This window comes from Pogonomyrmex barbatus, unplaced genomic scaffold, assembly GCF_055798465.1.
Source record: "Pogonomyrmex barbatus isolate J1 unplaced genomic scaffold, ASM5579846v1 scaffold18, whole genome shotgun sequence".
Classification (NCBI taxonomy): Eukaryota; Metazoa; Arthropoda; class Insecta; order Hymenoptera; family Formicidae; genus Pogonomyrmex; species Pogonomyrmex barbatus.
The window spans coordinates 5,468,398-5,483,218 of NW_028297114.1; the positions used below are offsets into that span (position 1 = coordinate 5,468,398).

Genomic DNA, 14,821 nt, shown 5'->3' on the forward strand with positions numbered 1-14,821 from the left:
ACAATTTTACTAAACGATCTAAAAATTTAGCTGGATACAGATCTGAAAATAATTTTGATAATAATATTTTTAAAAAAATTTTTTTATATTCTAGCAACCAATTTGAACACTACATAATTATTTTTATGGCCCAACGAAATTATTTTCAAATCTGTATTCGACCAAATTTTTAGATAATTGAGCAAAACCGTTCTTTCTGTATAAGATGAAAATTTTATTTCCATAATTTCAATGGAAACCGTGGTTAACTGCTGGTGTCTGCTGCGATACATTGGAGCTAAATCAGGATAATCCCAGCAATATTTGTGGACCACTATGCGTTACTCTCCACGTGAAATCTCTTCCGGTGGCTACATTGGAGGAAAAGGAAAATCAGGTTTCGGGTATCAGAGGCCGACTGAAAATTCTTCAAAGACGAAATTCAACCGCAACCGAGCGATATCGCCGGCAGTGTTCTCATCAGCGCGATGTCGCTTATCGTCGACGGTCCTAGCGTATATAATGTAATAGACGCAAGGGCGTAGAGGTAATCACCGGCGATACGGTCGGCATAATATTTCAAAGTGCCTAACCAAAACGGGCGGGGACAATGGCGGGCAGCCATCTTTCGCGAGGTTCGCATCAACGACGAGCACCGACGAGCACGCTGCCCTATCAGCGGGGCTGTACAACGCGGAGAAACACGAGGAAAAGAGGGTTGCCGAGGGTTGGCCTGAGGTTGAGGGATCGTTTAGCATTCGTCGTCGTTTTCGTTTCTGTAGGGGTGCCGTTCCTCTGGCTCTGTCTCCGGCCCGCTCGCGCCGCACCGCTATCTCGCTCTCCGTTTTCATCCCCCATGTCCTCCCCCGCGACCCCGTGCCGTGTTCGAAAAAGCAAGTCTCCGCAAACAAAGGGCCACAGAGCGGCCAGGCAGCCCTGGCCTGGATAAGCGGTCCGATCGCGCGATTATAAACGGGAGGGCTAATGCTTATTATGCGCCACCGCACGCGCGTGGCTTCAGCAGCGGCAACAGCATTCGTCGTCGTCGTCGTCCTCCTGGGAACGAATCCTCCCGGAGGATCGTGCGGCCGGCGATATCGAGCGGCCTCCTCAAGGATTAGGCTGTGTGACTACGCTTTTTGTCCGCTTGTCGCTTTCCGTTGCCGTTGGTGGCGTCCGCCTGTTTGGAAGTCGGCAAAGAAGCGCCGGGGAGGATCAGCGCGAATCGAAAATCCGCACGGTCCCCTACGCGTGCGGTTTTAATATGCGCTCGAGTGTTTTCGAACACACTCTCATCAAGAGAAAACCATCGGTGGAGGGACCATCGCGCACAAAGGCTGTTGAATAGTATTGCGGTCACCGATTTCTAGTCATCACAAAATTGCAATTATGTCGACGGTATAATTTAATTTCCTAGATAAAAGCTACTACTAGTTACAAATTTAACACTTTGACATATATCTGCAGATGAGTAGTACTTGATAAATAGCTATATATTCTATATTTATTATGATTATGATTGATCAATTAGATTGATTGATCAACTGAGAATCCGCGCGGTAAGAAGTACGCAATTATATTTTTGGGATTTATTAATATCAAAACCACTGATGAATTTTGATATTAATAAATCTCTAAAAATACAATTGCGCATTTTTTATCGCGGATTTTCAATTACCTTAATTCATTAAGTGTACTTATGTCGAAAATCTTTCTTATTCTTTATATTTATGATTAGTCCAAGAGATAAATTGTATTTTATCTAATTAATTGCGTGTAATTAATCTCTTTCTTTTCTCTATTTGAAGGAATCGATAAAAATAAGACATTGTAGAAAAATATTCTAATCAACCTCTTCGAAAAGATGTCTTTCCAAAAAACAATCGAATGTCATACTTGAAACTCCTACAAAAATCTTTAGGCACTTAGGCACGCCATATTTGTACCGCCAATTTCTTTTGTTTTCCTCATCGAAATCAGATCTGGTCTGCGAGTTCGTTATCGAAAACAAAGCGAATCTTCGTAATTGGCTGATCAAGTCACGAAATATAATACTTATTATACATTATACCGGCGGCTTCACGCTGAAAGCTCTCTTGCTAACAAATTCTGGAAGGCAGCCGAGCATCCCTGCTGTCGAACTCTTCGACCCGCCTACGATGTATCTGCACCTGGGTTTGGATCGAACCGCGTATGATTGGTGAATTCTGGTTACGAACAATGGCCGGGATTAAATTCAATCCGTTACACGTGCGACGCCCGTTACTGGGTTAGATCGATCCGGAATTTTTCGAAATTGTTTGGCATTAGGTCCTCCCGCGCTTTCCGAGATTTCGTAGCTCGTAGCTCGTAGGATTTGTCGGATCTGTTTAAAATTTTACGTGGTAATGCTTTCAACTTAGTTGCGCATAGCGGTACCAAAATTTACAAAACAAACCCCGCGCGCCTGCGTATAAATAAGAAAACCAACGGAAACGGTCAAATAAATCACACGTGACTCGACAGAGCTCGACCTTTGACTCTTTTTTTTTTTTTTTTTTTTTTAATTCAAGCTAATTGTAATGCATAACGTGTGCGCATTCTATCGACGATAAATCTTTTTTACTTCGTCAAAGATAATGGCATATAAATACAAGAGAGTCGGTAACACAATGATCTTGTAATATCCTAAAATTAAAAAATGAAATAAATGAATTCGCAGCAAGGATGATGCATCTACTCAGAAAAATGTTTGCATAATGAATGCGGTTATCGCGCCGCCGCCACTCAGTACTCCCTTTTTCACTACTTACTATATCCGTGGAAATATATCCGATGAATAATATCTACGACGCAGTTGCCGTTTTCGAATTAGCTTGAGCTTCCAGCAGCCTCCGGCGTTTATTGGATACGTATAATCGTAGTATCGCAGCTACAAGTAACAAGCCGATTTCATTTGTTTCGTTACACATGTACACATTAATATGTCTATCAATGAACCGCAAGCGGATAGAAATACCGGAAAATTTATTCCCGATATTGTTCCGCGCGCACAATCGAAGTATGTGCATTACAAATATTGATTTGGGGTTAACGCGAATTCACACCGACATAAAACAATTTTCATTGGCTTACATAGCAATAAATAGCAATAAATATACATAGCAATAAATATAAGGTAGAAAATACACGACGTCAAAGTAATAATCGTTACGTCCCTACGACGTAAACTTCATACTTACAAAGATTTCCCACGTCCAAAGAAACATTATATTTTAATCAAGATTCCACTGATGTGAGCAACAGCGACATAAACTAGCGTCAATATCGTTTTGTCTCCGTCTTATAAGTGATACTACGCACGTGAGAACGAAATATACCGATACCATTGACTGAATAGTATTGTCTAGTAATAATATCGATGTAACATGAGGGATTGACTTCATTCATTTCGGTGTTCATGCACCGATAGTAATGCACTTGCCGATCGATACTCTAATGAAGACAAAGGTCTCCTCCATGATCTCTCACAGCTCTCATGTAACACGGTTTCAGACATTGGAATTGCGAAATTGTTAGCAATTAAGTCGATCACACACTCACGTCGAAATTTGCTACGCACGGACATATTTAGTATATTTCATATGTAGCATAATGCGCGATACACACACACACACACACACACACACACACACACGCGCGCGCGCGCGCGCGCGCATACATAATTTAAACGAGATTTGTATCATATTTTTGTAAAATAAAAAGAGGAAATATTTTATATTTTATCCTGTCATTTTCGATAACACACGGCACGCAGAGAATTCTATACATGCAAGAAAGATACAATGTAAAATCGTACGCATATTAAAAAATTTTCAAGTTAATATTATACTAACTTTAATGCGCGCAATCATCAAAGAATTAATATTGCTTCGGCAGTGAAAGTTTAATACAATTCAATTAAAATCGATCACACAAACTTGCGTTTTTGTCGGCGCAACTTCTATCCGACGGCACGTGATCTCCCGACGCTCGCCATTTTGTCGAGAGTTACTGGCGAAAAAAAAACACCAGATCCATAAAAATGTTGTCAAATATATAGGTGGCATCAAAATCAATCACACATAAAACTGTGTATCTTTTCAGTTCGCTTTAAAACAGAACTAAGAGCGCAATAATTTTATTAATAATTTATAAAGCGTATGAAAAAAAAGTAAAATTTTTTTTAACGAGCAAATCTCGAAGAAATTGTAAGAAAATGAATAATAAAAATGTAATGTTTCCAAATATTTCCTTTTAGATTGATTATTGACAAACGCAAACAAATAACAATGGATCGAATGAAAGTAACTTCATTCAATGGCATTCCTCTATGGCTCAAATAATTTATTTTAAATGTCAGGATTTTAATCAATGTCGCACTTGCAATAACATAGGCAAACACTGAACAAGGAAAATGGACGTCCTTTTACACCTCATTTACATTTAAACAACTCTTTAAAATTCGCGTACACGCTGCGCTTGAATTAGAAAGTGAACACATTGTGTCGCAATTATTGTTAAGAGCGTTAAATGCAAATAGAGTATCGTTTAACGGCGGTAGTACAGAGAACAGCTGTAAAATTCTTGAAAAATTGTTAATCACCAATTCTCATCATGTTCAATAGCGCATTACTTCCAAACAGTGTTGCATCATCATTTTTATTGTTTGGCAAATAAACAGATTTCTCGACAAATTGTTATTCACGTCTCTTTCGATTATTGTAAGCGTTTATATAACATACCAATTATGAAAATTTAGTCGTTACTAACATAAAAAAATATATGATATATATTTTGTTAATTTACAAATGTTATCAGAGAGACTTAAAGATATTAGATGAATAGAAATTTACATTCAAAAAGTATATTTATACGAAAAAATTTATCGCTATGTAAAACGATAAATTTTCATTTCTTGAAACGAGTTTCATAACTACAACAATAAAAATACCCTTTAATGCTGGACGGGAGAGTAATAATAACATTCGTATCGCTAATAATAGGCCGTAAGATCTAATGACGATATTTGTCGCAAATGAGAAATAATCACCGATTGTAAGAACAATTTACAGCCGACAGAATCCCATACAACGCGGAGGCAACAAGCAGTTGTTATCAATAACATTTCTGCAGAGCCGTAATATCCCGGGAAAGTAATTAGAGTAAATTCAGGGGCTCCTGGCGACCCTTCCAGCCGCACAAAATGGCGGCGGGAACCGCCCTTGCGAAAAAAATTAGGCCTCCTTCCGCCGCGCAGTAAAATTTACATGAAAAAAAGGAACGCCCAGCGCGGCATTCGGGAAACGGAGTTTCGACAATGCGGCTATTTTTATGGATAAATCGAAGGGGTCCGCGTACGTGGCTAGGAAATGTCCGTAATTTATGTCACTGGAAAACGCAGAAAGAGTCATAAAAAAATATCTCGCTGCTCATAATAAGGCGACGCCGAAATGCGATCAATACCGTGATATTCATTATAACACTGTTGTTAAATCTACCCTTACGAGATTCATCCAAGGACATTCAAACGCGATCGTCGACGATAAAAGCATCGCATTTCTAAATATAATCTCAATGTTGTTTTTAGAAATGTAAATCAATAATATACGAAATCCCCGAATTATGTGAAAATGTATTATACTGTTTGTCTGTTTTATAAAATTATTATGGAATTAGAAGGACATTGAAATCATGTATTTGGACATCAAACAATGCTCGTTTATGTAACTTAATAATGGCGTACATTATTTTAATCATAGTATAACATAATTTCAAAATTTTAGAAATGTACGTAGCTCAACAAATGTCATCATTTTCATTAACAATGCGATATTCTTTTCGCACTCTTAATAAATTTGTATATAAAATATATATTTTACACACACACACACACACACACACACACACACACACACACACACACACACACACACACACATACACACACACACACACATATCCTAAATAATATATATTAAATATTTCAATATATATTTAAAAAAATACATATATCAATTATATAAATGTATAGTTTGTATAATAATATTTTTTATAATAATACAAGAAATAAATTTTTTTTACTAACACAGCGTACAAAATTTTTCTAACACATTTCTCTGAGAATCACTGATCTCTATCTATCAATACCTATATACAGTCGTGCGTATATTGAAAACCACATGGAAGCTGTACCACCGCGATGAAAAATTCTTCCGCATCTACATCGGTTTTCGTACTGACACATACAAATCATGAAGAATAAGTACGCGTGGAGGAGCATCCTAATTGATTCCCAGAAAATCCAATTCGCGCCTTCATACCCCGGGTAACGGGTGGATCCCTCATCAAACCAGAGATGACGGAGGAAGGTGGCCGGGGGGTATCGCGGCGATATTTTTTTCACCCTCGTAAATATTCCCTTCAACCGGCCATATTAGCAAGCGGTACGTTCTTGGCAAGGAGCCGCTGCTACTGACAGGACATTCATATTAGCAAACGACCACACGTCGTCCACTCTTTCTCTTCCTCCGCGTCTCTGTGTCTCCACTTCTCCTCTCGTCTCTTTTCGCGTTCACCGTGGAAACCGTACCGACCCTCCTAACTACCGTCCTCGAGAGAGTCCAAGTGGGAGCTGCTGATTGGTAATCGTTAATTACTCCGAGGCAACTTCCTCTCGAGGAACTGCCGTTCCGGCGGCTTTTAAAATATAGGCTCTCTGCCATAGATGTGTGGAGGGTATCAACCGTACCGCAATAGAAAGTGAGATTGAAAAAAATTTTTTGACGGCACGGCACGCGTCGAGATATCGCCGATAAAAAATTGAAGCTCTCTTCTATTCGCGTATCGCGCTTAAATTTAACTCTCTCTCTCTCTCTCTCTCTCTCTCTCTCTCTCTCTCTGACTTGTCAGTATAATGTGTATTAAAATTTCAGTCTTATTACTTATTTGATTAACAATGAGCAGCGATGAAAATTATACGAATGACTAAGTAAAAAAATTTAATTACTCTTTATACATTATTTCGGTAATATTCACATATTATATCATTTGATCAATTAGATTACGATACATTCCGTTTCAAAGAGTGTCGAAAAAGTCTCTAAAGAGACAAATGTAAAATTATAATCGTTTTCTTCCTGACATTATTTTCATACTGTCACCAGGGGCAGTGAAGCAAAAAAAAAAGTTGAAAAATAGAAGATCTCGAAATTGGAGCGACGAGATTACGGCGGGAACGGCGTACCAAGCCGTTCGCCAAAGGAGAGGGCGATACGTTCTCCATTATTACTTTCGCGGATGCCGGCAGCGATAAATCATCACGGTACATTGCTCGATAGAATTTCCCATAATTCCTGAAATATATTCCTGGAGAGGGCTACCGCGCGCGCTAAGGCCATATCGCACGTACAGACGCACGTGCACACGCACACATTACACGTACACACATACAGTGACAGTAACTCCCGGGCGCCCTCTCCCTCATAAGATCCCGGAGGCAGCGGGACAGGAGGACAGGAGGAGGCTGCAGGACATTAAGGGTAACAAATGAGGCCGCGCGCAGTTCTCCCGCAGGACTCTCTTCCGACTGAGGTGGCGGGAATGAAAATAAGTGTACCCCGCTTCTCGTCTAGCGGCGCCTTTTTTCATCATTTCCTCCTTCCCACTGTGCGCACCACCTCCTTCGGTCCCCGACGTCCGCTGGAAGGTTTTCAGGTATCCTCGCGCGCGTTTCGCCTCCCTTGGACTCCCATTTTAAACGATGCCCCCGCGACTTCAACCCCCGGAAAACGCCTTCCGAGATTTACGCGCGCGTACAGCCGTGTCCTCGCTATAGCACGCAACTCTTGGCGACCGTTACCGCTGGTATAAGCGAGGGGTGGTTCACGATTATCGCTGGTAGCAGCCGTTACCGGCTGCTACAACGCCACAGCGGGTACGATGCCAGGGGCAAATGCGGAAATATTCAGCAGTTACCGGGGATTAAGGAATGCGTTAATTGCGAAATACTGGCCGCCGCTGCTGCCGCCGCCGCCATCGCCGCCGCCGCCGCCGTCGCCGCTGCCGCGCCTCTTCGTTGTACCAAACGGAAATGTAACTTCCTCCGCGTTCGCATATTCACATGTTGCGCAACTTCTACCGTCCAGCTGACATTTTTTCACATTTCTTCTTTTTTTTTAGCGTACCGTGCTTTATTAAAACTTCTCATCTATTTTTCAAGCGACTTCCGCCATCAGGATGATGCGCCTCGCAAATGAGGGACGCGGCTGTCTTGGACAGACGAGCCATGAAATAAATTAAGAAGCTAATGAAAATATTTGCGGCTCTTAAAGGATCCGATTTATTATTTTAATAGTGCGTTAGAAAAAGAAAATATTATTTTCTATCGTGCGACTTTTATCGTGTGATATTGTAACGATAAATCGAATAAAATAAAGATTATATGTGTACACATATATAGGTAGGCATGTGGGGCAAAAAGAACCGGGTCGAATATATATGTGTATGTGTGTATACGTACATGCGCGCGCGCAATGTGCACGGATGAAGTGACGCGATTGACACTACGTCCGAACGACCGAGATGCGCCAATATTGGTACGCGGGCGTCCTGGTGGAAGGACGCCACAGGTTGATGCCGAGGCATCGCTCTTTATCGGTCGGAAGATTTGATGAAACGGACACGACGTGACGCGCTGTAACAGGATTTTTTTATCACTCGATGTAGCAGGCCATGCTCTTTAAGGTCTCTATATATTTTTTTATCGGCGCATTAACAGTGAGTTCGAATATTAATACTTGAAAAATTTTTTTAATTTATTTTTATGACTTTACAAATATCTTCGAAAATAAGAGTCACGCGTAATGTTATTCTAAGACACTGTGGACACAACATTTAGCAATAATTTGTTTAATTATTAAATTAACTTCAATTCAATTATAGTTTTAAAAATTAACTTTTGATAATTTGATTAGTATTAAATATTTTTTTTTAGTTTCACGAGCTTTGATTTCATTCTTATTTTTCAAGAACATTTGCTCTGCAGATTAATTTAAAAACTCTATCCACATGTACAGCATGAGTTAACATAATTAGATTTATTCATAATTCTTAATATAATTAATAATTAAAAATTATTTTTTATCAAAACACGCAGTTTATAATGACATGAGAGGAAACTTATCGTTGTAAGAAATATCAAAGCAGACTTTTCTAAAGAAAATTAAATAGAACGGTTCAATTAGGATCTGTAAAAATAGCCTCCAAATATTGTCGATAAAATAAAAAGTCGGAATTAAGGTCGTTTTAATTGGATAAATTTCCCAAAGCTCGATGTACTGATCGATTAAGTACAAGGCGTATGGCTCGAACAACGAATGAGCGGCGAAGAAAGAAAGAACGTAGCTCTGGATAATCAATTGGACGTAGTCGATAAATCGGTCGAGCGAATTGAAAGAGAACGAGGGATGAGAACGCTAGCAAAAATAAACTATCGCCGATTATCCGGCCCCGTCTGTAAACGCCACCCTTTTCGCGCGGCATAGGAATTCCGTGCACACGCTCTCGCATCCCCCCGCGACCGTGCCACGCCGCTCGCGCAACGCTCGTCCCTCGCCTACCCAAAACAAATTCGCGGCCATTTTTCTGTTCCGTGCCCCGCATATATATCCCGGCATTTCTCCTTCCGCGGAGGCGCGTGTTCCGCGCCGCGAAAAAGGTACCGGGAGACGGCAGTCGGTTGGTCAGTCCGCTTTCTGGATGTCGGACCGAGGCTGGTTAACGGGATGAGGCGAGATGGAACGAGACTGGACGAGAAGAGGGCGGCGGGAAGTTAGTGGGTGGCGAGCACGGGGGGGTGTGAGTTCGTGGACGCAGCGCGGCACGGTCGGTTCCAGGGTTCGCTGGCAATTTTTTCTCCTCGAGTTTAGCAAGGGAAATGACCTACGATATATTTCTAAGGGGTTTTTGCTGGTTGGTAAGCGGGTGAGACGCCGTTATCCACCCACCGGAGAGACCACCACACATGTCCCCCTCTGGCCCCCTCCCTTCGGGGGTTACCGGACAATTTGCATTTCTCAACCATTAATCTAACCTTCATCCAGCTCTTTTTGCCGTGAGACCGACTGCTCCTCCATCTCGCATGTCCTACCTTCCTCGCGTCCTCATCCTCTTCCTCTTCCTCGTATCTCCTCCTCCTCCTCCTCCTCCTCTTCCTCCTCTTCCTCCTTCTCCGGATCCTGCGACCGCGAGTCACTTTCTAGCCACCACGTTTCCACTCTGTAAACTCGGCAGAATGCCTTCGGTGATCAAGGATCTATTGCGTGGATAAAGAAAATTGAATACACGACATATATCAGAAAAGACGACCGTTCTCGTCCATGCTTTCCTCGCGCGCTTCGATCGTAAAACAACAAAACTACTAGATGTTCCAATACGTTTCATATTTTCATAGGCTGAGGATCATCAATGACTACGTTGCCGCTATAATAAATGAGATACAATGCGGGCCACAGTGCTACGTGAACAATCGTAATAAAAGATAAACGTAGCGCTAACCACTATCGCGCAATTGACTCGTGAAGAAGGGAGAGGTATGTATTTCTATCTGTGGATAGCAACGAATTTCCACGAGTAATTATCCAGCCGTCGGAACGAAGGGAAATATTTTGACAATGTTCCAATCTATCGCAAATAACGCCGTCGAATCGTAACATTTCTCGCGGATTGTAAAGTAGTTCAACCGCCGCGCGCGCACAGCGCCGACGCTTTTAAAACATTTCGCCGATGTAACGCAGCGCCGTAACATTTCATCGCGCGAATTATCCATGAAAATATTCAGCCTTTTGCCGTGAACCGTTAAATGGAATCCCAGATTTTAATAGTTGCCGTCGCGGGGCTGCGCCGACCGTGCCGCGGGGGGAGGGGGTGGCGGCGAAGGTGGAAACGGCGGCGTAGGGCGGATGGAGGCTGGAAGGGGGAAGGGGGGGAGGGAGGGGGCGCAACGAAAACGGAAGGATAGAATTTCCTATCTGCGATATGAGACCGCGGGCGGCGAGGGCAGTGATGAGGGCCAGGAAGGCGGATGCAGACGGGGGCGAGGGACCGACTGTGCGATGGTAACACGGCGCGCGGCGATGGCCATGGCGGACGGGAATCCGCGGGACGCGGGCTCGGATATCATTTTTCAGCAGTTTTACCTCGCAAGCACGTCCCAGGTATAAATGAGCTTACTATCTCCGAGCAACTCTTCCCCCACCGCGAACGAGTGAGCGAGCGAACGGACGAACGAGCGAGCGGACGGACGGACGGACGGACGGACGGATGGACGGACGACCGGCCGACCGACCGCCGCGCCGCGGCGACCCTTTTCCACCGATCTATGGTGGGTGCGGCCGCGGGAAGCGTTCGGATGTTCCGCGAGAAAGCAAAACGAGAGGGACATCCGGCAAAATGAAGCTACCTCCGCGCGAGGCGAGAATACCGCGCGCGACGTACACGCCGGGGGGGGGGGATTTCCCGAACGCGGAAGGTACGCGGAATGTACGTGTCCGAAACGCCGTATATCGGCGTTTCCTCGATCGCCTTTCCAATGGCGATCGATCGTGAGATCTCGATCTCACGGAGACGTGCTCGACGGAGCAGCGAAAACACGGAGGGAACACGATGTTTTACCGCACGTCGCATACGTATTAACACAGTTCTCCTTTCTCTTTACAGAGATGCAAGGAAGGAGGCGTGTTTGATGAAGATGACGACGATGTAGATGACCGGGCAAAAACGTGAACTCGCAATCGTTAAAGCGGCGGATGAATCTCGTGTCTGGCGGACGTACCGTGTGCTAAAGGGACATTGTAAATTCAGGCACGGTACTGCAAACTCCTAACCACGCACGTACGCATTCATGCACGTATGCACGCGTGCACGTCCGTTCTTTCGCGGACAGATGAAAAAGACGGGAAATGAGATGTGCCTCGAGTTTGCAGCCCTCTCCCAGAGATGACCAGTAATTTGTTAAAGGATTGACGTCTCGAAAATTGGATATTAAACGAATGTTTTTTTTCCCCCTCTTGTGCGACCCCCTCTCGCTCTTTCTCTTCTCCCGATTCCAATCGTCCTGTAGATCGCCACTTTATGTTTCCAACCGGTTATTGACTCTCCCCGAAAAGGACATCGACGATTAGCGGTCATTTTGCAATCGATCGAGTTTATTTTTTGTTTAAAAGAATCGATAATTATCATGCAAATTAATTATTATACTTGAGTGCACCGCATGCTTTCAGGGATTTAGTATCAAAATACCATCGTGCAATGTTTATGCTTATTTATATAATATATTGGTTGATGGACATGTTGTTTCATTTTATGAAATTTAATCATCGCACAAATTAATATTCCATAAAGCTTGAATTGGTTATTAGATATACAGTATTTAAGGAATGTTCCGAGATAAAGCGGAATTTAATCCGCGTAATGAGTAAATAAATATACATGACGCGCACCAACCCACGCGGATGTTTGATAAAGGCAGACGTCGATCAAACATCCCTATCCCTTTCGTAAAGCAAAGAACTCCGTGTTCCGATTCTTCCGAGTTTCGATTACGGCCATCAAACGCGATGCACGATTTATTACTAGTACACAACTAACGCGAGCTTGTCGCGTCCGGTAGTGATTAGCGACGCTATTGGTTAATCTGTCGGCGATTATGTCGAATTCATCGGTGCAACGTGCGGAATTCGCTCGACTTCCGATTTAATTATTGCTATTTACCATTTCGAATTCATGACGGGACGTTGCTACCGATCGAATCATTGCCCTTCCACTACAAACGCGAAACTCCCAATTGGAATGAAATTATGCGACGGATCATCTTACAAAGTTATTATCGATAGAAAAAGGATCTCATTATGTAACGTTAAATACGATGTAGATACAATGTCGAATGTAATATTAATTATTACTCCTTAATAAAGTTTAAAGTACAATAAAAAGTGACCTGGTTGATATTGTCTGAAAATTAACCTTCTAATATTCCCATAATTTTCATATTCAGAAGTGTGTATGAGACGTTTAACATAATATGAATATATCGGCATTCCGTCGGTCATTATCATAATTAGGATGACGATCCACTTTCTTCTCATGAATGAAGCTCATGATCGAAGAACGGTGGTGCGATAATTCGGAAAGGTGAACAGATGAGGGAGAAAAAAAAAGGTGGAAGGCCGTGAGGTCCATGTAAAATGCATCGAGCGACTAGAAGAATCCTTCGTATGGCCGTGTCCTTTCCCCGTGGGGGACCTTCGTTCTCCAAAATGGCGTGCCGCGCGATACGCCCGACCCTTCTCTCTACGTCGTCGCACATGGGTGGAGGCTAATTTATTCATTCGTTCCTTTTTACCCGGCGGTAACACGTACCGTACTTTCAGGGCACCCTTTGTAAAAAGGGTGGCTGGGCGGACGCTTACGGCGCATAGCAACGTGCTCCGTATTTACGTTGCCCGATTTCCCGCCTTCCCACTCCCCTGCCCCCTCCTCCACCCCCCCCGTCCCCTCAACCACCGCACACGCCGTTACTACTTTTCCATCCCCCTTCAAACTCACCACTCGTTCCCCCTTCCGACGTTCCGTCCGGCCATCCCGGTCTCCCGCGTGGAATCCCACCCTTACGCGGTCCCTTTCAACGAGCCCTTTTTGTAAGGAGACTGATTTTTCAACGCCCTCGCTGACGCAGGGATGGTCGGGTGGGTGGATGGTCGGGTGGTTGGTGGGTGTCCGGGAATGTTTCGCCTCTCGGAGATGAAGCGACAACTACTTATTAACCTCGGCAACGAGGTGGCCCACCTTCGTAGGTGAATACCTACTTTGGGGCGCGCACGTGGTCGTGGTCGGATACACCGGCCTGGATCACGCCGTATTGGTTCGCCCTCGTGACGAGGCCCGCGCGTCACTGCGTTCGATCAGCGCGTGTCAATACGCGCACGCGTTCTCCGCGATTCGAGACACGTGCGCGCCGTGATCGCTGTCGCCGTCAAGGAATGCCATCGTCGCGGATACCCATCGTTCCGATATTCCGCAATGAATGTCTTGGGTACACGCTTGTAACCGCCGAGACCGTTTACCGCCTTGACTATACATCGGTCGACTTCTTTATATACATTATGTAAAACAAAAAAATGATTTTAATATATAGAATATCTCGCTACATTGGGTATAATAAAGTTATGCTTTAAAAGAAGATTGCAAAGTGATAATCAAAATTATCAATGCAATCGAGTTCTGGTGTCACAAATAATTCGTGCATGTAAAATAATTATAATGGATAGGATATTTTTTTCCGTTTATCTCCACAATGGTCTTAATTTTTTATAGACAAGAGAACATACTATCGTAATTGTATTTAATACTTTTGAATATATTTTAAAATCTAGATACATGATTGAATATAGCTATGTATGTGTATAAAAATATGTATATGGAAATACGAAACACTGAAAATATGTATATGAAAATACGAAAGCATTGAGTAATTATTGAATACGACCTCTGAGTTCTCCATATCATTCTGTTAAAATATTTACATGTAAATTATAGATATACATTATGTAATAAAGCATAGAAACATATTATTCTAAGAGAATATAAAAAAAATATCTACCAAATTGAAATTCTATCAGAACAATATGCATCATATGTATGTATGTAGTCGGTGTGTTTGTAACGTGATATAAATATAACTCTTCGTCATGTATAGTCGGGATGTACTATTGTACACGATGTCTGTCGTATAAATCGCGTCAGTCGCATTTCGAGAATTGCTAAA

General features: G+C 42.8%; 1 long non-coding RNA gene across 2 annotated transcripts in view; it reads left to right on the plus strand.

Annotated features, from left to right (window-relative positions):
- Nucleotides 1–12,989, plus strand: part of LOC105431750 (uncharacterized) — a 164,076-nt gene extending 151,087 nt beyond the window's left edge. Inside the window, exons 3-4 of one of the 2 annotated variants that reach the window (XR_016138859.1) lie at nucleotides 10,451–10,589; nucleotides 11,716–12,989. This is a non-coding gene — a long non-coding RNA (uncharacterized LOC105431750). The remainder of the gene's footprint in view (nucleotides 1–10,450; nucleotides 10,590–11,715) is intronic. The other variant, XR_016138858.1, reaches the window with a different exon arrangement.
- The last annotated feature ends 1,832 nt before the right edge of the window (nucleotides 12,990–14,821 follow it).